Below are 23,812 nucleotides of genomic sequence, written 5' to 3'. Positions count from 1 at the left end.
GGCGCTACAGTCTTGAACCGAGCGACGGCTACGGTCGCAGGTTCGAATCCTGCCTCGGGCATGGATGTGTGTGATATTCTTAGGTTAGTTAGGTTTAATTAGTTCTACGTTCTAGGCGACTAATGACCTCAGAAGTTAAGTGGCATAGTGCTCAGAGCCGTTTCGAGCCGTTGTTTTTTCCTGTTGCTTGGGTCTAAGTTAAAAATGGTTCAAATGGCTCTAAGCACCATAGGACTTACATAGAAGGTCATCAGTGCCCTAGAACTTAGAACTACTTAAACCTAGCTAACCTAAGAAAACCACACACATTCATGACCGAGGCAGGATTCGAACCTGCGACGTAGCAGTCACGGGGTCCCGGACGGAAGCGCCTAGAATCGATGGCCGCCGCGGCCGGCTTGCGTCTAAGTGCTTGATAAGTAAGGGGCCATTGCCGTAGGGTACTCTTTGTAAAACCAAATTGGGATTCCATCTGGACCTGGAGATTTATTTGTTTTCAACCTGTTCAGCTGTGTCTCTACGCCAGGGATGCGTATTACTATGTCATCTACACGAGAGTCTAGGCGCTGGTCACACAACTGCTTCTTTGTACGATTCTTCTGTGTGAACGACTGTTTCAATGAGAAATTTAGAACTTTGGCTTTCCTTTTGCTGTCTTCTACTACCGCATTAGACTGGACAACGAGTGACTGGATGGCACTCTTAGACCCTCTTAGCGATTTTATATAGGCACAGAATTTTCTCTAGATCTCATCCAGATCTTTTGGTAAGGTATGACGGTGGTAGCTGTTGTATGCTTCGTTCATAGATCTTCTTACAGACTCACGACTCTCTACTAACCTTTGCCTTTCGTCATCTGCATGTATACGCTGCAAGCCATTGTATGGTGCGTGGAGGAGGGTACCCTGTAGCACTACCAGTCCCTCCAGGGGATTCCCATTTGTGTTCCTGAAGAATTTCTGTAATACTTGCTTATTGGTCGAACTTAACTAACAAATCTAGCAGCTCGCTTCTGAGTTGCTTCGATTCTTCATTTAATCCGACCTGGTGCAGTTCCCAAGTACTCGAGCCGTACTCAAGAATAAATCGCAGTAGCATCCCACACGTGGTCTTATTTACAGATGAACAATACTCTCCCAAAATTCTCCCAATAAAACCGCCTTCCCTACCACAAAACCGTGCATACTCATTCCATTTCATATCGCTTTGCAACGATACACCCAGATTTTTAAATGACTTGACTGTGTCAAACAGGGCACACTACTAATACTGCATTCGAATGTTACGGGTTTCTTTTGGCTACTCAACTCCATTAACGTACATATTTCTACATATAGAGCCAACTGCCACTTATCACACAAATTAGAGAAATAATCTAAATCATTTTGTATCATCCTACAGTTACTCAACTTCGACACCTTTCCGTAAGCCACAGCATCATTTGCAAACAACCGCAAATTACTTCCCAACCCATCCGCCATATAATTTATGTATCTAAAAAATAACAGGAGGCCTATCATACTTATCTAGGGCACTCCTGACGATGTCCTTGTCTCTGATCCGCAATCTCTTTTGAACCGTGAGTGCAACAGCCTTTGCTTCCCCAGCATTTTCCGATATGGTCGGTCCTTTCCGTCCTTGAACCACTTACTAAGCACATACTTCTCCAGAGAGCGATTTCCCATCAATTTAAACTTCGACCCTACCTCCTCTACGTCCATCACACTGAAACTAAATTATGCCAATTCATTGTCTAAGTGATACGCTAACAACATCTTACCTGCTTTTTCTAGCAGAAATACTCTCCTATCCTTCTGACTAACGATTTTGTTAACCATAGTCGCTATGATTATATCATTACCACTAACCCCGGTCTCTGTACAAACGCCGTCGATAAGGTCCGGCCTGTTAGCAGCACCAAGATCTAAAATATTTCCACTGGGTGTGGGATGTCGAAGTATCTGATCTTGACTTCCGCAAGGCGTTTGTCACGGTTCCCCACAGTCGTTTAATGGACAAAGTAAGAGCATACGGACTATCAGATCAATTGTGTGATTGGATTGAGGAGTTCCTAGATAACAGAACGCAGCATGTCATTCTCAATGGAGAGAAGTCTTCCCAAGTAACAGTGATTTCAGGTGTGCCGCAGGGGAGTGTCATAGGACCGTTGCTATTCACAATATACATAAATGACCTGGTGGATGACATCCGAAGTTCACTGAGGCTTTTTGCAGATGATGCTGTGGTGTATCGAGAGGTTGCAACAATGGAAAATTGTACTGAAATGCAGGAGGATCTGCAGCGAATTGACGTATGGTGCACGGAATGGCAACTGAATCTCAATGTAGACAAGTGTAATGTGATGCGAATACATAGAAAGATAGGTCCCTTATCATTTAGCTATAAAATAGCAGGTCAGCAACTGGAAGCAGTTAATTCCATAAATTATCTGGGAGTACGCATTAGGAGTGATTTAAAATGGAATGATCATATAAAGTTGATCGTCGGTAAAGCAGATGCTAGACTGAGATTCGTTGGCAGAATCCTAAGGAAATGCAATCCGACAACAAAGGAAGTAGGTTACAGTACGCTTGTTCGCCCAATGCTTGAATACTGCTCAGCAGTGTGGGATCCGCACCAGGTAGGGTTGATAGAAGAGATAGAGAAGATCCAACGGAGAGCAGCACGCTTCGTTACAGGATCATTTAGTAATTGCGAAAGCGTTACGGAGATGATAGATAAACTCCAGTGGAAGACTCTGCAGGAGAGACGCTCAGCAGCTCGATACAGGCTTTTGTTAAAGTTTCGAGAACATACCTTCACCGAAGAGTCAAGCAGTATATTGCTCCCTCCTACGTATATCTCGCGAAGAGACCATGAGGATAAAATCAGAGAGATTAGAGCCCACACAGAAGCATACCGACAATCCTTCTTTCCACGTACAATACGAGACTGGAATAGAAGGGAGAACCGATAGAGGTACTCAGGGTACACTCCACCACACACCGTCAGGTGGCTTGCGGAGTATGGATGTAGATGTAGATGTAGACAGTTTTCGGAAAAAATTGCTACGAAATAATGTCTGTCTTAAGCCACTGCAATGAATCTATGGACGTCCCAGTCTATTCAAGGTAGGTTAAAGTCGCCTCCAACTAGTACTGCATGATGTGAGTATTTAAGCGCTACTGACCGAAGATTTTCTCTGAGTGACTCTAAAACTATACAGCGGAATCGGGTGGCCTCTAACAAAAAAAAAAAAAAAAGGTCAAAGCGTTAACTTGCTTTCACTTACACCTATTATACGTGACCGCATTACTTCACTGACAACTCAACTTCGACTTCGACAGAGGATCTCACTACGGACGCGCCTGCTCGCTCTGCCGTAAACGGACACTCTCGAACGACAGCGGAGTTTTGAAACCTATTAAAATTCCGGATTTAATATTCCAGTTTCTATCCGTGGCAGAACATTTCATTCATGACGCCTATTTTCCAGGTACATATTTGCCCCATTCACATCCCAATGAATGTAGGAGAGAAATAAATGGAGCAGTGATTCAAGAAGCAGTTCTAGAATTTATGCCATCCATGTCAAATATACCAAATTTTTGTGTTAGACTGCGAGTGCTGGCATTGTAACTCACTTGGGTCGCGTTGGGAAATCGGTCTAGAGCTGTTTGAAGTCTTATGAAGCTGAAAATAAGCTATATGCTGTTTGAGAAATTCAAGATCTGGACCTACTGTCGACTGGGATTTATCCGAAAACCTGAAGGAGCTGCAGTTACAGTGGCTGCTGAAGCTGTTCGTTAAACTTCGGAATGAAGTGAATCGACGAAATGCTGTCTGGAGATGAGCTAAGCCTAGGCCGAAACCGGTATTCTCAATAAAGTACCATCGCGATCTAGACTGTTTTTTCACTGATTGTATAGTCCAACTTATGATGAACAATGCGCGTCCTACGATGAGGAGCTTTGCCGAGCGAAACTGATAAATGCTAGAACAATTTTTTTTAACATATGGTTGTATCTAAGGAGGTCTATTGTCTGAACACATGTTCTCTTCCTTCCATGTTTCATTAAAGCCTCCGTTTTTCTAAGTATAATGGCCCCTCTGGTGGCCAAGTGAACAATGCCCTTCACTGGAATTTCTCCTAACCGATCGTATGTAACGTGGAACTGATATAGAAAATCAGACGTAAAGACTCATGTCTGTATTATTAGAGCCTTTCTTGCTCCCGGTTGTTAATGAGACAGAAGATAGCAGTCAGAGAAAGCAGATATATAATCCAAACAACTGCATCACTGGAAAGTATTCTGCACAGATTAGAGAAAATATTTAGGAGGCCACTGTGCATTCTTATCACTTTAGTTACATTAGAGACAGTGTATAATTACAATGCAGTTATTAAAAGATGAGACTGGTGAGAGCAATAATGAATAAAACGATTAGAAAAAAGTTGTTTTGAGAGAAGGAAATAAAAACCTCTGACGGAAGTAAGGAATTACAAATTGGATGAGCGTCTTAATGTCAAGGTAGTCGGGTAACTACTTCTCGGAAGCAATACGTACGTAATGGCGCCCGCATTGACTGTCACGTGATACGGCCATTGAGAAGTGACCTAGCAGAATCCGCGCAGCTGCTTCTACATTCATGACGGCGTCACTACGAGCCGATTTGGCTCCTCAACCAGCACTGATGTGCATTACGTACTAACACACGCTTGTAAAATTCACTCTAGATATACATGGGCGCTTTAATGCTTTTAGACGCCCTACCTAAGTGAATCGGTCGGAGGAATATATTCTGTTTCTGTGTTTCACTAATTCCGGTAACAAATTACAATAAAGCAATAAAGAACAAGAATTGCAACCTGTTCAATCACACTTCCCACTAGTTTCACTAACTTTGTTTTCAGAAACGGACGACATGACTTAAGACTGCATGATACTTGACACGAGGGGAAAATGAAGTGGAAGTTATACATACATACATCTGCAGCTACATTCTTTTTTAAATAAAATCTTAGCACATGGAGGAACGATGTTTGTCAACCTTTGTTGGCGATGATTCATTGCCAGAAACAGAAAGTGTCACTGCAGTCTGATAAAGTCTAAGACAAAAAAAAAAAGGGAAAAAAGATGCACCATGTGATGCGCATGTACTGAAAAACATATGATTACAATTTCAGTAAATTGGATGATTTATTCAAGAGAAAGCACTTCACAAATAGAGAAAGTCGATAACTCGTTATTCCAGCCTTATCCAGTCCATCTCCATAGTTCAGGGATCACTGTGGCAGAATGTCACCCAAGGGGTGTGGGTTCGAATACGGCCGGATAGATTTTCTCCTCTCGGGGCTGTGTGTTGTCTTCAGCATCATTTCATTCTCACAGACAAGTAAATCGCCAAAGTGGCGTGAACTGAAACGACCAGCACCTGGCTACCAGTCTACCCCACAGGAGGCCCTAGCCACAAGCACAATTCATTTCACCCTTATACAAGTAATTATTCAGCTTGGTGCTGAATGGCAAGAGTCGTTCCTGAGGGATACTGTGTAACAATCTGTGATATTGTGCCACATTTTATGCAACTGGCGCATTAGCTCGACAAAATCTCGAGATAATTGGTTGGTCCTGCCCAAAATGCTCCAAAAGTTCTTAACTGAGAAGAGATCCGGCGACCTTCCTGGTCAAGGTAGAGTTTGGCAAGGACGAAGACAAGCAGCAGAAACTTTCGCCGTGTGCGAGCTGCCATTATCTTGCTGAAATGTAAACCCAGCATGGGTTGGATTGCCCACCCGGTTAGACGTGCCGTGCTTTCCGAGCGGGAAGGCGTGCCGCAGCCGGCACGAATCCGCCCGGCGGATTAGTGTCGACGTCCGATGTGTCGGCCAGTCTGTGGATGGTTTTGAAGGCGGCTCTCCATCTGCCTCAGCGAATGCGGGTTGATTCCTCCTGAAGTACCCTATGTCGGCGATTGCTGCCCAAACACTTTCTTCACGTACGCGTACACCATAATTACCACGCTAACATGGGCGTCACACTCACGTGGGAGACGTTCCCGGGGGGGGGGGGGGGGAGGGGGGGAGGGGGACGGGGGGGAGGGGGTCTACTGGGAGCCGAACCGCACAATATCCCTGGGTTAGGTGTGGGTCGGCGGTGGGGTGAATGGAAAAAATGGTTCAAATGGCTCTGAGCACTATGAGACTTAACTGCTGTGGTCATCACTCCCCTATAATTTAGAACTACTTAAACCTAAATAACCTAAGGACATCACACACCCATGCCCGAGGCAGGATTCGAACCTGCGACCGTAGTGGTCGCGCGGTTCCAGACTGTAGCGCCTAGAACCGCTCGGCCACTGCGGCCGGCTAGGATGAGTGGACTACCGTAGCCTTTTGTCGGTTGTGTACCACTGAGGGCTATGGCGGGGACGAAGCCTCTCAGTCATTTCTAGGTCCCCAGTTCCCTAGAATACAATACAATGGGTTGCCTTGAAGATCAACAAACTGGGGAGTAGAATGTCGTTGACATACCACTTTGCTGTAAGGATGCCGTGGATGCCAAGAAAAGGTGTCCTGGTACGAAAATAAGTGGCACCCCTCTCCGTCACCCCTCGTGGTTTGGCCGTATGGCGGGCGACAGTTAAAATGGTACCCTACCGCAGTCCGGGGCATTTTCAGACGCGTCCATCAGGCGCTAATGAACGAGTCTCGGGGCCTGAACAGTGATCACTCAACATCTGACGCTGTCCCCGCCCTTGATATATCGATATACTGTAACACTAAACACGAACATTGCTAATTCTCTTTGGTGGCCACTCTACCTGTCACAGAGAATAAGAACTCTAATCACTGACGTTCTCGCCGATGGTGTGTACTTTTGCCAAGTTGCAATGACATCCGACCACGTCTTCTGGGCGCTTCACTGTTTCTGCCGAGCGGTGTAAGTAACACAAGAATTGAAGAACCAATGAATAAGAACATAGGAATGCGGATGAACTACAGTGAGCAGTATAATGAACGTAAAATTGTGTCCAAGATGGAGGCAAAGCCAACGCTAACCAAAGGACAATAATTTTGTACGCCGACTAGTTCTGTAGACGATGAACAGATTGACAGAATGCATGGTGAGACAAAAGAAATTATTTAGTTCGAAAAGGGAATTTTAAATGTGATGAGGCGACGGATAGGGGAGTCATTTTAGCGAATAGGGGGAAATCCACTGTCGTAAGCAACTTTTACATACGGCAAATTGTCAGGGATCGACTCCTGGAACGAACATCGTGGAAAAACGCGAAGATGGTCGACTGTTTACTTCCCATTATCATGAACATCTACGAAAAGTGGCTGAAGGACGGACTACGACTACGCTACAAGGTGTTGGGCGTCAGTACCTCGTCACAGAACGTGGAGATCGGTGGCTTGCCAGCTATGTAAAGCAGGCTAGGCGGCGTTCTTTGGCCGGTCTGACAGATATGGTAAAAGAGTAGAATAGCTGGGGCAGGCACAAGTGTTTCGGAGGACGTCGTTGAATATGAGTCTCCGCAGCAGCTGATACCTCCGTGATCCTACATTGAACAACATCGTAGTGGACACATTATCATCGATATTGCACGGTGGATCAATGGAAACCTGCCTCCTGGTTGGACGAATACTGTTTTGGGCTACACCATGCCGACAGCCGTGTCCAAAGTACTTCGCATTTCCTACGAACGACTGCTCGAAACATGCGCCGCGCCACGGACGCAAGGCATTGCGGGCAATATTAGGCTACAGGGGATATTCACTTGGGTTTAAATTGTAATCAAAGGTGCTACGACAGCGTAAACACTATTTTGGACCACGTTCATTCCTTAGTGCTTTATGCTATCCCCGACTTCGATGTCACCTCCTAGCATCAAAAATATCAGTGTCACGCGGTCAGAATCGTTCTGTACCGGTTAGAGGAACGTGATAGTAGACTCACGATGATGTATTGGCCACCAAATTTTCTCTGGTCTGAACCCTACTGGACACAGACGCCAGCTCCGAGTGAGCAGACCACTGGACCATAATGTATCGGATTTGAGTAATCTGTGCGGAGACATCTGGTGTAGAGGCCGTCAAGTATTTTTGTTCAAAATCAAATACTCATATTGTGGGGCAGCGCCTAGAGCCGAATATGTACCGATCTTATATCTAATTAGTGAACCACATTAATTAGAATATTGTAAGCCCCCAACAGATCAGTTATACTAAGGGCGCAATAAGTTGCCCACCAGCCCCTCAAGCACCGATCCTTAAAAGCCGGTAACATTCGTGTCAACTGTTCCAGACTGCTGCCACCGGTAGCGACCGAAAAGTTATGACACTGTAGTTGCGTTACGAAGTGTTATTGAGTTTTCTGTGTAAGGGAATGATTAACAGTACGTATATTAAATTGCATCCTGCAGTATGATACACGAGAACAAATGTTAACTAAATATTCTCCGTATCAATGTGCTTTTACACATTTCATGTGGAAGCCTTAATCTATTTTCATATTCCTTGCCACAAATCTGTACCGCGATTGAAGATGACCTTGTCGATAATGCGCCATAACGAATCCATGTTACCTCCTTCTCAAAATTTTTACCATAGTAAGCCGCGCGGGATTAGCCGAGCGGTCTTAGGCGCTGCTGACATGGACTGTGCGGCTGGTCCCGGCGGAGGTTCGAGTCCTCCCTCGGGCATGGGTGTGTATGTTTGTCCTTAGGAAAATTTAGGTTAAGTGGTGTCTAAGTTTAGGGACTGATGGCCTTAGCAGTTAAATCCCATAAGATTTCACACATATTTGAACATTTTTATACCATAGTAACTGATCGGTACCAGCCGCGCTCGGCAGGGAATATATGTATAACAAGACACACAGATATACATTTCCCCCGCTTCCTCCTCCCCCTCCGCCATACACGCAATTCTTACATGCTCTAACACTGAAATGGCCGCGCTTCTTATCCAGCTGCCCCTTAGGTAAGCGGCCAACTTTTACGTAGCTCAGTCCAAATTCAACAGCAATTAAAATTAAGCATATTCTTAAAATATTATAGTCTCTGTATTCTTGTAATCCACTCAGCATGAAAGCAACATGCTTAAGAAGCTTTTCACATTATGTAACGCTTTTTGACATTTGTGCTGGTCGTTATACGCTTATTATTATAAAATACGGCAGAGAATCGCGGGCCGCACAAATACGGGTGTTTGATTCGCAGTTCGACGACCCCTATCTAGTGCCGCATCAACTGAAAATCCTCCAAGGACTTGTCGATCTACACCACGCAAAAACGCTGCTGTATTGCCTTCCAAATCTGGACCAAAACTCTTTTAGGGAGATGGTCACAAAGCTCTTCCTCACCGGTGAATGTAGATGCGATGGGGGATATGATACGGCGAAAAGAATTTGACGAAGCAATGAAAAACTTGAAAGATCCTTGGAGTAGATAATATTCCCTCGGAATAATTAAGATCCTTGGGATTTCTAGCCATGACATAAGTGTTGCACATGGCATGCAAGATACACACTGAAGAGAGAAAATAACTGGTACACCTGCCTAATATCATGTAGGGCCCTCCCGAGCACGCAGGAGTGCCGCAACGTGACGTGTCATGGACTTGACTAACGTCTAAAGTTCTGCTGGAGTGAATGAACACCATGAATCCTGCAGGGCTGTCTGTATATCCGTAAGAGTACGGCGGGGTAAAAACCTCTTCTGAACAGCACGTTGAAAGGCATTGCAGGTATTCTCAATAATGTTCCTGTCTGGGGAGTTTGGTGACCAGCGGAAGTGTTTAAACTCAGAAGAGTGTTCCTGGAACCAATCTGTAGCAATTCTGTACGTGTGGGGTGTCGCATTGTCCTGCTGGAATTGCCCAAGTCCGTCGGAATGCACAACGGACATGAATGGATGCAGGCGATCACACATGTTGCTTACATACGAGTCACTTGTCATAGTAGTATCTAGACGTATAAGGGGTCCCATATCACTCCAACTGCACACGTCCCACACCATTACAGAGCCTCCACCATCTTGAATAGTGCCTTGCTGACATGCAGGGTCCATGGATAATTGAGGTTGTCCCAAAACCCGATGTTCATCGGCTCGATACAGTTTGAAAAGAGACTCGTCCGACCAGGCAACATGTTTCCAGGCCAATTTCGGTATTAACAGGCCCAGACGAGGCCTAAAGTTTGGTGTCGCGCAGTCGTAAAAGGTACACGAGTGGGCCTTCAGCTCCGAAACTTCATATCGATGATGTTTCGTTGAATGGTTCGCACAGCACTGATATATACAGCAGTCTGTAGAAGGGTTGCAGTTCTGTCACGTTGAATGATTCTCTTCAATCGTCGTTAGTCAAGTTGTCGCAGGATCTTTTTCCGAGCGTAGCAATGTTGGAGATTTGATGTTTTATCGGATTCCTGATTTTCACAGTACACTCCTGAAATCCCCATTTCATCGCTACCTCGAGCATGCTCCGTCTCGTCGTTCGTGCACCGACTATAACATCACACTCAAACTCACTTAAATCTTAATAACCTTCCATTGTAGCAGCAGTTACCGGTCTAACAACTGCGCCAGACACTTGTTGTCTTAAATAGGCGCTTCCGACCGCAGCGCCTTATGCTGCAGTTTTTCGTATCTCTGTAATTAAATAAGCATGTCTATACGAATTTCTTTGGCGCCCCAGTGTATGAGTTAGACGAAATATCACCAACTTCAAGAAGAGCTTAATAATCCCACTTGACACGTGTGAGTGGTGTGAACTAATGACATACGATTCAATGGTTGCGAAGTACCAACAAAAATCACTTTCTGGAGAATGAAAAGACTGGTAGAAGCCAGCCTGGGGGGAAATCAGTTTGTTTTCCAGAGAAATATATCACGGAAACAATACTACTGCTACGACTACGATACAGGCTGATAAGAGGCAAGTCTACATTTCTAGATTTAGATAAATCTTTTGATACTTTTGGCTGGAAGATACTATCTGAAATTATAAAAGCAGGAGGGATAAATTACATGGACGTAAGGCTATCTATAATTTGTACAGAAACATGGTTTCAATTATAAGAGTCTACGGACTTGAAGCAAAAGGAACAGCTGAAGAACCTAGACAATATCGGACATTTTAATACAGCATTGGTACTGAAATATTACTCTCATTCTTTCCCAAGAATGTTGTATTTTGTGTTATTATTTGTTACTTATGATCACTTTCACTATTGTACAAATGTTAAAAAAATAAACAGTCCACTCACATTAATGTGATCACCTGACAAAAGTCTTAAGAGCAAACTTTTGCATCGCAGACCGCTACGAGACATGCATGAAGAGAGTCAATGAGATTATGGAATGTACCAGCAGGGATGTGGAGCAATGCCGACTGCACTGCTGTGACTATCTGTGCTAGATTTCTCGCTTGAGGATCTATGGCGCGAACAGGCTGACAAGATGGCCCCACAAAATATAGAATGGATTTAAATCCGGGTAGTCTGGTGGTCACGGGAGTACGGTCAACGCTTCGCCGACCTCTGCGAACCACGCACATAAACTGGAAACTGTGTTACATGTTGCACTGTCTTGCTGGTAGATGCCATCATTACGAGGATAAACAACTGCGTGCCTTCTATAACTGCACACGCCCCACACCATTAGAGCCTCCACCAGCTTGAATAGTCCCCTGCTGACATGCACGGTCCATGGATTCATGAGGTTGTCTCAATACCCGCACACGTCCACCCGTTCGATACAATTTGAAACGAGACTCGTCCGACCAAGGAACATTTTCCGGTCATCAATAGTCCAATATCGGTGTTCAAGGGCCCAGGTAAGGCGGAAATTTTTGTGTGGCGCAGTAATCAAGGCTACACGAGTCGGCCTCCGGCCCCGAAAGCCCAAATCGATGACATTACGTTGAATTGTTCGAACGCTGACACTTGTTGACAGGCCAGCATTCAAATCTACAGCAATCTGTGGAATGGTTACACTTCTGTAAGTTAAACGATTGTCTTCAGTCGTTGTTGGTCCCGTTCTTACAGCATCTTTTTTCAGCAGTAGCGATGCCGGAGATATAATTTTTACCGGTTTCTGAAATACACGGTACACTCATTAAATGTTTGTAGGGGAAAATCCCACTTCATCGCTACCTAGCTCGTGCGCCGTCTGTAACACCCCGTTCAGACTCACTTAAATCTTGATAAACTGCCATTGTAGCAGCAGTAACCGATCTAACAACTGCGCCAAACGCTTGTTGTTTTATACAGGCGTTGCCGCCCGCAGAGCCGTATTCTGCCTGTTTACGTATCTCTGTATTTGAATAAACACACATCAAAAAAAGTTTTGCATCATCCTGATTCCCAGACCTCCTGAAGATAAACGTTGACTGTGGATAGGGGGTCCGACAGCCGATCAGTACCAGTCATTCCACCAGGAAGGACGTACACGGCTCGTGTTGTCTGTAGTTCAACCATGCCTAGACGGTCAATACCGCGGTTCGATCGCGTCCGCATTGTTACTTTGCGCCAGGAAGGGCTCTCAACAAGGGAAGGGTCCAGGTGTCTCAGAGTGAACCAACGAAATTTTGCTCTGAGATGGTGAGACACAGAGACACAGGAACTGTCGATGACATACCTCGCTCAGGCGGCCCCAGTACTACTACTGCAGTGGATGACCGCTACCTACGGATTATGGCTATAAGGAACCCTGACAGCAACGTCACCATGTTGAATAATACTTTTAGTGCATCCACAGGACCTCGTGTTACGACTCAAACTGTCTGCTGTAGGCTGCATATGGGCAACTTCATTAACGACGTCCATTGGAGGTCAATCTTTGCAACCACGACACCATGCAGCGCGGTACTGATGTGCTCAACAACATGCCCAATGGACCGCTTAGGATTGGCATCTCGTTTCCTTCACCGATGAGTGTCGCATATGACTTCAACCAGACAATCGTCGGAGACGTATTTGGAGGCAACCCGGTCAGGCCGAACGCCTTAGACACACTGCCCAGCGAGTGCAGCAAGGTGGAGGTTCCCTGTTGTTTTGGGGTGGCATTACGTGAGGCCGACGTATTCCGCTGGTGGTCATGTAAGGCGCCGTAACGGCTGTACGATTCGTGAATGCCATCCTCCGGCCGATAACTCAACGCTATCGGAAGCATATTGGTGTGGCATTCGTCTTCGTGGACGACAATTCGTGCCCCTTCGTGCACATCTTCTGAATAACTTCCCTTGAGATAGCGACGTCGCTCGACTAGGGTGTCCAGCATGTTCTCTAGACGTGAAGCCTATCGAACATGCCTGGGATAGGTTAAAAAAGGTTGTTTACGGACGGCCTGACCCACCAACCACTCTGAGGGATCTACGCCGAATCGCCGTTGAGGAGTGAGACAATTTGGACCAACAATGCCTTGATGAACTGCTGGATAGTACGCTACGACGAATAGAGGCGTGCATCAATGCAAGAAGACGTGCTACTGGATATTAGAGCTACCGGTGTGTACAGCAATCTGAACCTCGCTGTATGGTGGTACAACATTCAATGTGTGTTTTTCATGAGCAATAAAAATGCGGGAAATGATGCTTATGTTAATATCTATACCAATTTTCTATACAGGTTCCGGAACTTTCGGAACCGAGGTGATGCAATTTTTTTTATGTGTGTACATACCTGTAACGTTTGTTTGGCGCTTGTGTATGTTAGGTTGGTGCATACGTTCGTAGCATATTTCCATAATTTAACGAACACGACAGATAAACATAACAAAACTTCAGTCATCAATAATATATTCTCCATAAAAATTTACAACAGTCTGCCAACGCTGGGGTCAGTATTAGATTCAGGGACTGTAGAAATCAGCTTTTGAGACGAAGGACTCGTCGAGATATCTTCAGAACTTATTTTCATCTGGAAAGAAAGTTTCTGAGCGGTTGTTCGATAGAGGGCGGGAAAGGTGAAAATCAGAGGGCGCAACATCACGTGAATTAGATTGGTGAGGAATGACTTCCCAATGCAACTCCTGTAGAGAGTTTTTGAAGTCTAGCAGAATGCAGGCGTTCGTTATCGTTGAGTAACGTTACTTCACGCATTCTTCCTGGTCGTTGTTCTCGGACTAAGTCTGCAAGACGTCTCAGTTGTTGGCAACAAATGTCATTAGTGATGGTTAGAGTTCTGGGAAGCAATTTGTAGAACAACACACCGTCGCTGTTCCACCAATAGAAATAACATTATCTTTTGTGGCTGCGCGGAGGTATTTGTACAGGTAATTGCTCCTTTGTTTGAGCTAAACGATTTCTTTTTCTCCTTATGTTAACAAAAAGACATCATTTCTAGTCAGCAGTACGGATACGTGCTAAGAGTGGTCGGAGTAGTTCACGAGCCAACTGATGACGAGCAAACCAGAAATGCACATATGGTCACCTGTTGATTTTTGTGATTTTGACTTAGAACATGTAGTACACACACATCCAATTTTTTGATCTTCCCCACTACATGACAATGTTGCACTATGGTGGACTGATGACATCACATTGACAGTTCTCGAGACCAAAGAGTGGATCATTGTGGATTAATGCGTTTAAACGATTCCATCAAACCCTGAAGGTATTCCAGAACGTGGAGAGTCACTGATGTCAAAACGACCCTCCTTAAAATAGCATTATCGCCATATAGGCGCAAATGTTTATGCTACCTCTGCTGCTCCTCTAATGAATTCAAACAGAGAAATGTATCAGAAATATTCCTATTTCTCCGCATGGCTCTCCATTTTCTAGCGTTCATTCAATATCACCAAATGACAAAACAACGATACCTTATCTGAAATAGAAACAGTGAACTATACTAGTAAATAAAAAAACACAATCGACGAATAAACCCGTAGCCGCGCAGGATTAGCCGAGCGGTGTTACGTGCTACAGTCATGGACTGTGCGACTGGTCCCCGCGGAGGTTCGAGGCCTCCCTCACGCAAGGGTGTGTAAATATGTCCTTAGGAAAATTTAGGTTAAGTAGTGTGTAAGCTTAGGGACGGATGACCTTAGCAGTTGAATCCCATAAGATTTCACACACATTTGAACATTTTAATAAACCCGTAGCAACAGGGATACCAACATGCAAAACAAAAATGTTACGAACTTACGCACCAACCTGATACAAGTATTGATCTGCGTCTTCTGTGATATTTGTCTGTCAGTGGAACCGTTGTTTAGCAATAGAGAGAAGCACCGGCGAGACTCGATTTCAAATAACAGGGCTGAAATCACCATCCAGTCATTCTGAGTTAGCTAAGGAACTTCTGTTTATACATGTAACACGTATTCTGAAAATCGCCGTGAGACGCACGACAGAAGTTTTAACCATATGTTACGATATCTTTCCATTCTATTCACGTAAGAAATGTGGGAAGAATGAGTGCTTAAATGGTCCTTGGAACTCAGTTTACTGCAACGTTGTCTTCACTGGTTTTACTGGAATGATACGTGGCAGATTATAGTTTACTTCTAGATTCTCCAGTTACTACACTTCCGTAAAGCGTCAGGATAATTCGTTCCTAAAGAAAACATCCTTTTTCCTGTGCGTTCAGTACCGAGATGAGCTCTGGCTCTGTGTCTAATGACTTTGATGTCAATGGTTCTACAAACTCTAGCTTGTTTCCTTCCGTGCTTTTCAGGCGCCCTTCTATTTCGTCGAGAAAGCTAGAACACTATAAATTGCTGTTATATAAAGAGCAGCTCCCCCAAACAAACCTGGACTTCTACTGAAGCAGGTTATGGGAGTGTGGGAGCAGAACGGGAGTTCTCCCACTGCCTGTCGGGCGCGGAGCATCCTTAGCAACCGTAACTTCCGCTTTCTCGGTGGGATACGTCGAGAGCCGGCAGATCGCACTCCGAAAATTGGACCCAATCCGTCGAGTACGGAGCTCGGTGCCGAACGCGCAGCGTCACGGTCACACGTACCTGGCCACCGGAGGCCTTTGTGGGACACGGTTAAGTGCCGCTCGTTGGCGGAGCATCGCACCGTACGTGGACGCCGCAACGGGTATCAGCTCGAGGCAATCGCGCTTCGCCGCCAATCGCGTGGGCTCACCAGCTGCCCGACTGCAGACGCCGCTTACGTGATACTCCTTTCACGACGACGGGCTGTATGGAGCTGCGAAGCCGCCGAGGGGGACGGTACTCCGCGGGCGAGTGGTAGTTCACAGTTACGTGCAGCGCTCACTGCTGGTACTTACGGCACAGATGATGGCGAATAGGACACCGGTGTCGGAACAGATTTGATCATGACCACAGGAATGTCGACTCATATTTTTATGAGCATTAGGTACAATCTACCGCTAGCAGCGCACGGACGAGTTCAAGATGAAACGTGCGCTGCCAGGCTCGGAGATAGTGTTTAATGCCTTTCCCTACTTTCATTTTATTTTTATTATCTAATTTCCTGGGGACCATTCGAGCACAGTTACTTGGTCATGGATTGAGCCAGTCCATAGTTAACAGAATACTGGTTATATAATTCATAAACTGAAGCATTACAGAATTAATAAAACACGAAAAAAATATTGTAAGGAAGTATATAAATAAATAGGACGTTAGCGTTAGAAGTTTACAGCTACTGCCGTGATTCAGTAAACACAGGAAAGAAGGAAAATGCGTCAAGGGAAACTTTCAACTTAATTTAGAAACGAAGGGACTATCAAGTACATTTTCATTTCTGCTGTAAACCCATTCAAAATGAAGCCTTTTCAGTAGCGCACACCTATCTGTACAATCGTTAAGAAAGTATTATCCAACTGAAAATATTTTCTCGCTGGTACTGAATGAATCATGCAGTTTCTTCTCCAGTATTTCGTATTATCAACAACAAATATCATGATGAAATACATGGTCTACAGAGAGAGAATTCTGAGATACCTGAACAACGACTACATGATGAGTACGAACTGACACTACGTATCAGCCTGACCACGCTTTTCTGGGCTGGAAATATTCTGGGTAAGAACACAAAGCTGTCCCGAAGTACGATGCCGTAGAAGATAAAGCAGGAAAATACGTATCCAATTCTGGACGTGTGGGGTGTCGCATTGCCCTGCTGGAATGTCCAAGTCCGTCGGAAGGCACAATGAACATGAATGGATGCAGGTAATCAGACGAGATGCTTACGTACTTGTCACCTATCAGAGTACTATCTAGATGTATCAGGGGTCCTATATTACTCCAACAGCACACGCCCCACACCATTGCAGAGCTTCCACCAGCTTGAACATACCCCTACTGATATGCAGGGTCCATGGATTCATGAGGTTGTCTCCATACCCGTGCACGTCTATCCGCTTGATACAATTTGAAACGAGACACCCGACCAGACATAATGTTTTCCGTCATCAACAGTCCAATGTTGGTGTTGAGGGGCCCAGGGGAGGCGTAAAGCTTTGTGTCGTGCCGTCGTCAAGGGTACACGAGTGGGTCTTCGGATCCGAAAACCCATATCGATGATGTTTCGTAGAATGGTTCGCACGCTGACATTTGTTGATGGCCGAGCACTGGAATCTGCAGCACTTTGCGGAAGGATTGCACTTCTGTCACGTTGACATATTCTTTCCAGTCGTCGTTGGTCCCGTTCTTGCTAGATCTTTTTCCGGCCGGAGACATATCGGAGATTTGATATTTCACCGGATTCCTATATTCAAAGTACACTCGTGAAATGGTCGTAAGGAAAAATTCCCAGTTCATCGCTACCTCGGAGATGCTGTGTCCCATCGCTCGTACGCCGACTATGACACCGTCTCCAAACTCACTTAAGTCTTAATAACATGCCACTGAAGCAGAAGTAACCGATCTAACAACAGCGTCAGGCGCTTGTTGTCTTACATAGGCGTTGCCGACCGCAGTGCCGTATTCTGCCTGTTTACATGTATCTGCCATTTCCTTTGGAATGCCTGAAAATGCATGCCTATGTCAGTTTCTTTGGCGCTTTCGTGTATTACACAAGGAACAACTCAGGAATTGCGAAACATCAGTTATAAGATGGCTGATTTCGGTCTATATGACCATCTGTAGATTTGCAGTCATGTCACATACACAGTGTGACAAAATACTACTTCTACATCTGTACTCCGCAAGCCACCTCACGACGTGTGCGTCAGGGGGTGTTTTGTCTACCAGTGTCACTTCGTGATCCAGTTGCGAATGACTCGCGTTAAGTGCGATTGCCGGCAAGCCTCCATATGAGCTCGAATCTCTCTCATGGTATTTTCGTGAAATGTACATAGGAGGAAGTTACGTATCTACTGACTCTTCCAAGAATGTAGGCCCTCGGAACGTTAACAGTAAGACATACAGTGTTGCATAACGCCTCTCTTGCAGTGTATGCCACCGGAGATGGTTGATCATCTCCTTTATATATTCGTGCTTACTAAATGAACCTCTCAGCCTGAGTAAATGAACCTCTATTTTTCCTCTGTCCATACTTAAACGGTACAGATACCATACTGAAGAACAATATCCAAGTGTAACTAATTACTCTGCGTTAACTAGAGATCTCAGCAACTAGAGATCTCGATATTATCATATTGAGGAAAACATGTGAGTTTACACACTGCCGAAAGGCAGGGTCGGATGGCATTGAAGCTTAGTGTATTTAGACAACCTAGGCAGGTAGTATGTAAGTGATTAGTTGCAGTTCTCTGTGAGAGGTAGCCGGCCCCTTTGGCCGAGCGGTTCTAGGCGCTTCAGTCCGGAAGCGTGCTGCTGCTACGGTCGCAGATTCGAATCCTGCCTCGGGCATGGATGTGTATGATGTCCTTAGGTTAGTTTGGTTTAAGTAGTTCTAAGTCTAGGGGACTGGTGACCTCAGATGTTAAGTCCCATAGTGCTTAGAGCCATTTGAACCATTTGTGAGAGGTAGGACAGCCACCAGAGAGGTTTAAGTTGTTCACGGTTAGTGCTGCTACAAGGCCTGGTAGACTACAAAAGGTCGTAAAAAACGTCTCATGTTCAAGGACCACTGTGTAGGTTACCGAGGTACTGCGTACTCGTGTGAGACAGCGCAATCAGAACCTGACGAAGTTTGAAAAGTGCTTGAAAGTGGGCCTCCATTCGGCCGGCTGGCCTAATCGTGCAGCATCGAGATTTCTGAAGCATTTGGACGTGACCTTGATCCTACGTTGGACTGCATAGGGAAATGACGGCAAACATACTCGTCGTGAAGCTTCCAATCGTCCACGTCTGACGGCCACAACACAGTCTCACAGTACTCTACCCTAAGCACACTTTAACAGCCGCTTCACGTCTGCACCTGCCTTCTGGGAACGGACTCCGTACAACATTCTGTGTCACCTCGCACCATTGGACAGAGACTAGATTCAGCCAGACTGAGGAATTACGGTACCACGTGTAGGCTGCTGTTAACGTCAACAGCACAAACAGCTACATCTGGAGTGGTGCCAAGGACGAGAAGCATGAACTGCTGACAAATACCGTCGCATTGTGTTCAGCGATGGATTACGCTTCTGCAGTAGCCAGGACGACGATCGTCAGCGAGTAGATGGTGGCCTGGGGAAAGGTCCTATTCTACCAGTGATCTGCAGGCTCTTAGTGCCATGTTGTTGGGAGCCATCGGCTATGACGTTACCTCACGTTTGTAGGTGATTGACGGAAATCTATAGGTACAATGGTATATCATGTATATCTTATGTTGCGTCCCACGCTCAGTATCCTGGTAACCATTTTGCAACAGGAAAAAAACTCGTCCACACATGGCACTAAGTATTGTTTGCAGGGTGGTGAGGTACTCCTGTGGCCAGCACGATCCTCACATCTGTCATCTACAGCATTTGTGTGCATTCATCTTGGACGCCAACACCGTCGGGAAGCCAGTATCCAGGATTTCAAGAACGTTCTATTACAGTTATGAGTCATATTGCTTGAGAGTATACAATAGCTTTCCGACACTCTTCCAAACAGATTCAGTGCGCACATCCATGCCAAAGTCGGCTCATACTGCCAACATGCCAGTGCCAATATAAAGGATGTTGTGCGGTGTCTTGTGAGGTATTTAGCACACACAGAAGTTGCTGGATCCTGATCCCTGGCGACCTTCAGGGAAGAAAACCTCCTCGTAATATCATGCAAACCTAAGAGAAATAATGTCAAGCGACGGATAACATCTTATTGAAGGATAATTGCTTGGGGCGGCTCACTTAAACAAAAAAGTAGGGATATCACAAGTGTCATGGATATGCATCTACATCTACATCTACATGATTACTCTGAAATTCACATTTTAAGTGCTTGGCAGAGGGTTCATCGAACCACAATCATACTATCTCCCTACCATTCCACTCCCGAACAGCGCGCGGGAATAACGAACACCTAAACCTTTCTGTTCGAGCTCTGATTTCTCTTATTTTGTTTTGATGATCATTCCTACCTATGTAGGATGGGCTCAACAAAATATTTTCGCATTCGGAAAAGAAAGTTGGTGACTGAAATTTCGTAAATAGACCTCGCTGCGACGAAAAACGTCTTTGCTTTAATGACTTCCATCCCAATTCGCGTATTATATCTGCCACACTCTCTCCCCTATTACGTGATAATACAAAACGAGCTGCCCTTTTTTGCACCCTTTCGATGTCCTCCGTCAATCCCACCTGGTAAGGATCCCACACCGCGCAGCAATATTCTAACAGAGGACGAACGAGTGTAGTGTAAGGTGTCTCTTTAGCGGAATTGTTGCATCTTCTAAATGTCCTGCCAATGAAACGCAATCTTTGGCTCGCCTTTCTACAATATTATCTATGTGGTTTTTCCAACTGAAGTTGTTCGTAATTTTAACACCCAGGTACTTAGTTGAATTGACAGCCTTGAGAATTGTACTATTTATCGAGTAATCGAATCCCAACGGATTTCTTTTGGAACTCATGTGGATCACCTCACACTTTTCGTTATTTAGCGTCAACTGCTACCTGCCACACCATACAGCAATCTTTTCTAAATCGTTTGCAACTGATACTGGTCTTCGGATGACCTTACTAGACGGTAAATTACAGCATCATCTGCGAACAGTCTAAGAGAACTGCTCAGATTGTCACCCAGGTCATTTATATAGATCAGGAACAGTAGAGGTCCCAGGACGCTTCCCTGGGGAACACCTGATATCACTTCAGTTTTACTAGATGATTTTCCGTCTATTACTACGAACTGCGACCTTCCTGACAGGAAATCACGAATGCAGTCGCACAACTGAGACGATACCCCATAGGCCCGCAGCTTGATCAGAAGTCGCTTGTGAGGAAAGGTGTCAAAAGCTTTCCGGAAATCTAGAAATACGGAATCAACTTGAGATCCCCTGTCGATAGTGGTCATTACTTCGTGCGAATAAAGAGCTAGCTGCGTTGCACAAGAACGATGTTTTCTGAAACCATGCTGATGACGTATCGATAGATCGTTCACTTCGAGGTGATTCATAATGTTTGAATACAGTATATGCTCCAAAACCCTACTGCAAACCGACGTCAATGATATAGATCTGTAGTTCGATGGATTACTCCTAGTACCCTTCTGAAACACTGGTGCGACCTGCGCAATTTTCCAATCTGTAGGTACAGATCTATCGGTGAGTGAGCGGTTGTATATGATTGCGAAGTAGGGAGCTATTGTATCAGCGTAATCTGAAAGAAACCTATTTGATATACAATCTGGACCTGAATACTTGCCCGTATCAAGCGATTTGAGTTGCTTCGCAACACCTAAGGTATCTACTTCTAAGAAACTCATGCTAGCAACTGTTCGTGTTTCAAATTCTGGAATATTCCATTCGTCTTCCTTGGTGAAGGAATTTCGGAAAACTGCGTTCAATAACTCCGCTTTAGCGGCACAGTCGTCGGTAACTACCATCGGCACTGCGCAGCGAAGGTATTGACTGCGTCTTGCCGCTTATGTACTTTACATACGACCAGAATTTCTTCGGATTTTCTACCAAATTTCGAGACAATGTTTCGTTGTGGAACCTATTAAAGGCATCTCGCACTGAAGTCCGTGCCAAATTTCGCGCGTCCTACAAATTTTAGCCAATCTTTGGGATTTCGCGTTCTCCTGAACATCGCATGCTTTTTCCGTTGCCTCTGCAACAGCGTTCGGACCTGTTTTGTGTACCATGGGGGATCAGTTCCATCTCTTACCAATTTATGAGGTATGAATCTCTCAATTGCTGTTGCTACTATATCTTTGAATTTGAGCCACATCTCGTCTACATTTGCATAGTCAGTTCGGAAGGAATGGAGATTGTCTCTTAGGAAGGCTTCTTGTGACACTTTATCCGCTTTTTTAAATAAAATTATTTTCGTTTGTTTCTGGTGGATTTGGAAGAAACGGTATTGAGCCTAGCTATAACGACCTTGTACACAGGGTGATTTTGCCACCTTGTGCAAACTCTAGGGATTGATCGATGAGAGAATACAGGACAAAAAAGTCTAATGATCGTATGTCCGGATGTGAATGATTTCCATGTTGAAGACCATTTATTCAGTCACACACTGTTATAGAGACTGCAGTCTAATTAGCGCTGTACCGTGCAGTCACAGTTACAGTATGCATGGTTTCCTCCTACAGGGTGGTGGTACTGTTCCTCATACGTCATACCCTAGTGCCCTCTAGTGCCTTAGTAATTGGCAATGTTGTGTTCGATTCATTTCTCTTGCTGATTCGCCTTGTAGTGGATGTGATACAGCTTTGTACACAACGGTTTCCTATTCCAGTCGAGAACTTGCCAACATTTGTCACTGATTCCTCACCAGACGACTGCTATACCGCGATTTGTGTCATCCATCCTCTTTACAATGAGAGCTGGACTTTGAAGATGTGTCCAGAACAAATAAAATAGCCAAAAGCCGCCTGTAATTCGGCTCTACCAATTGAGCTACCGAAGCACGACTCACGACTCACTCATATATCAGCGCACACTCCGCTGCAGAGTGAAAATCTCATTCTGGAAACATACCCCAGGCTGTGGCTAAGCCATGTCTCCGCAGTATCCTTTCTTTCAGGAGTGCTAGTTCTGCAAGGTTCGCAGAAGAGCTTCTGTAAAATTTGGAAGGTAGGAGACAGATACTGGCAGAAGTAAAGCTGTGAGTACCGGGCGTGAGTCGTGCTTCGGTAGCTCAGTTGGTAGAGCACTTGCCCGCGAAAGGCAAAGGTCCCGAGTTCGGGTCTCGGTCGGGCACACAGTTTTAATCTGCCAGGAAGTTTCAATGTAAGACATGTTTGAGTCGTGCTGCTAGAAGGAGTGTGAAAATGTTGAAGTCGGAATTGAGTAACGTGATCGGCCGATAACTGTCGAGTCGTGTTCCTCCTGCGGGTTTCGGGACTGGTACAAGTTAAGTCTTCCTTGAACATTGGTGGCGGGTTTGCCGCGCCGGACAAAAGTTCCCAGTACATGTCCCCCCATCGAGGCAACATCAGATCTTGGAAGGTTCTGTAAAATTCGAGAGGTAAACAATCCGGGCCGGAAGATCGATTCAGAGACCCTTTGGCCACAGAGCCTTGGACAAAGTCGGTGGTCACTTCAGAAGTTAGGAGGGTTGCAGCTGCTGCGTTTAGAGTACCAAGCGTCTGCTGGGCAACCTCAGCAATGGCCTCTGCACCGGCAGGTACTTCTTGCAGTCTATAGTGCGTTGTGAATGCATCCGCAATGGTAGCTTGTGAAGTCAGCCGTGGTCCATCATGGAGGTCTAAGGTTGTTATTAAAGCCTGTCGGCGTCGACGGACATTTTGAACAATATGATGCATAGAAGGTTCT

This window comes from Schistocerca gregaria, chromosome 3 (genome assembly GCF_023897955.1).
Source record: "Schistocerca gregaria isolate iqSchGreg1 chromosome 3, iqSchGreg1.2, whole genome shotgun sequence".
NCBI lineage: Eukaryota > Metazoa > Arthropoda > Insecta > Orthoptera > Acrididae > Schistocerca > Schistocerca gregaria.
The sequence above is the reverse complement of the archived record's forward strand: the minus strand, read 5'-3'. Positions refer to the sequence as shown.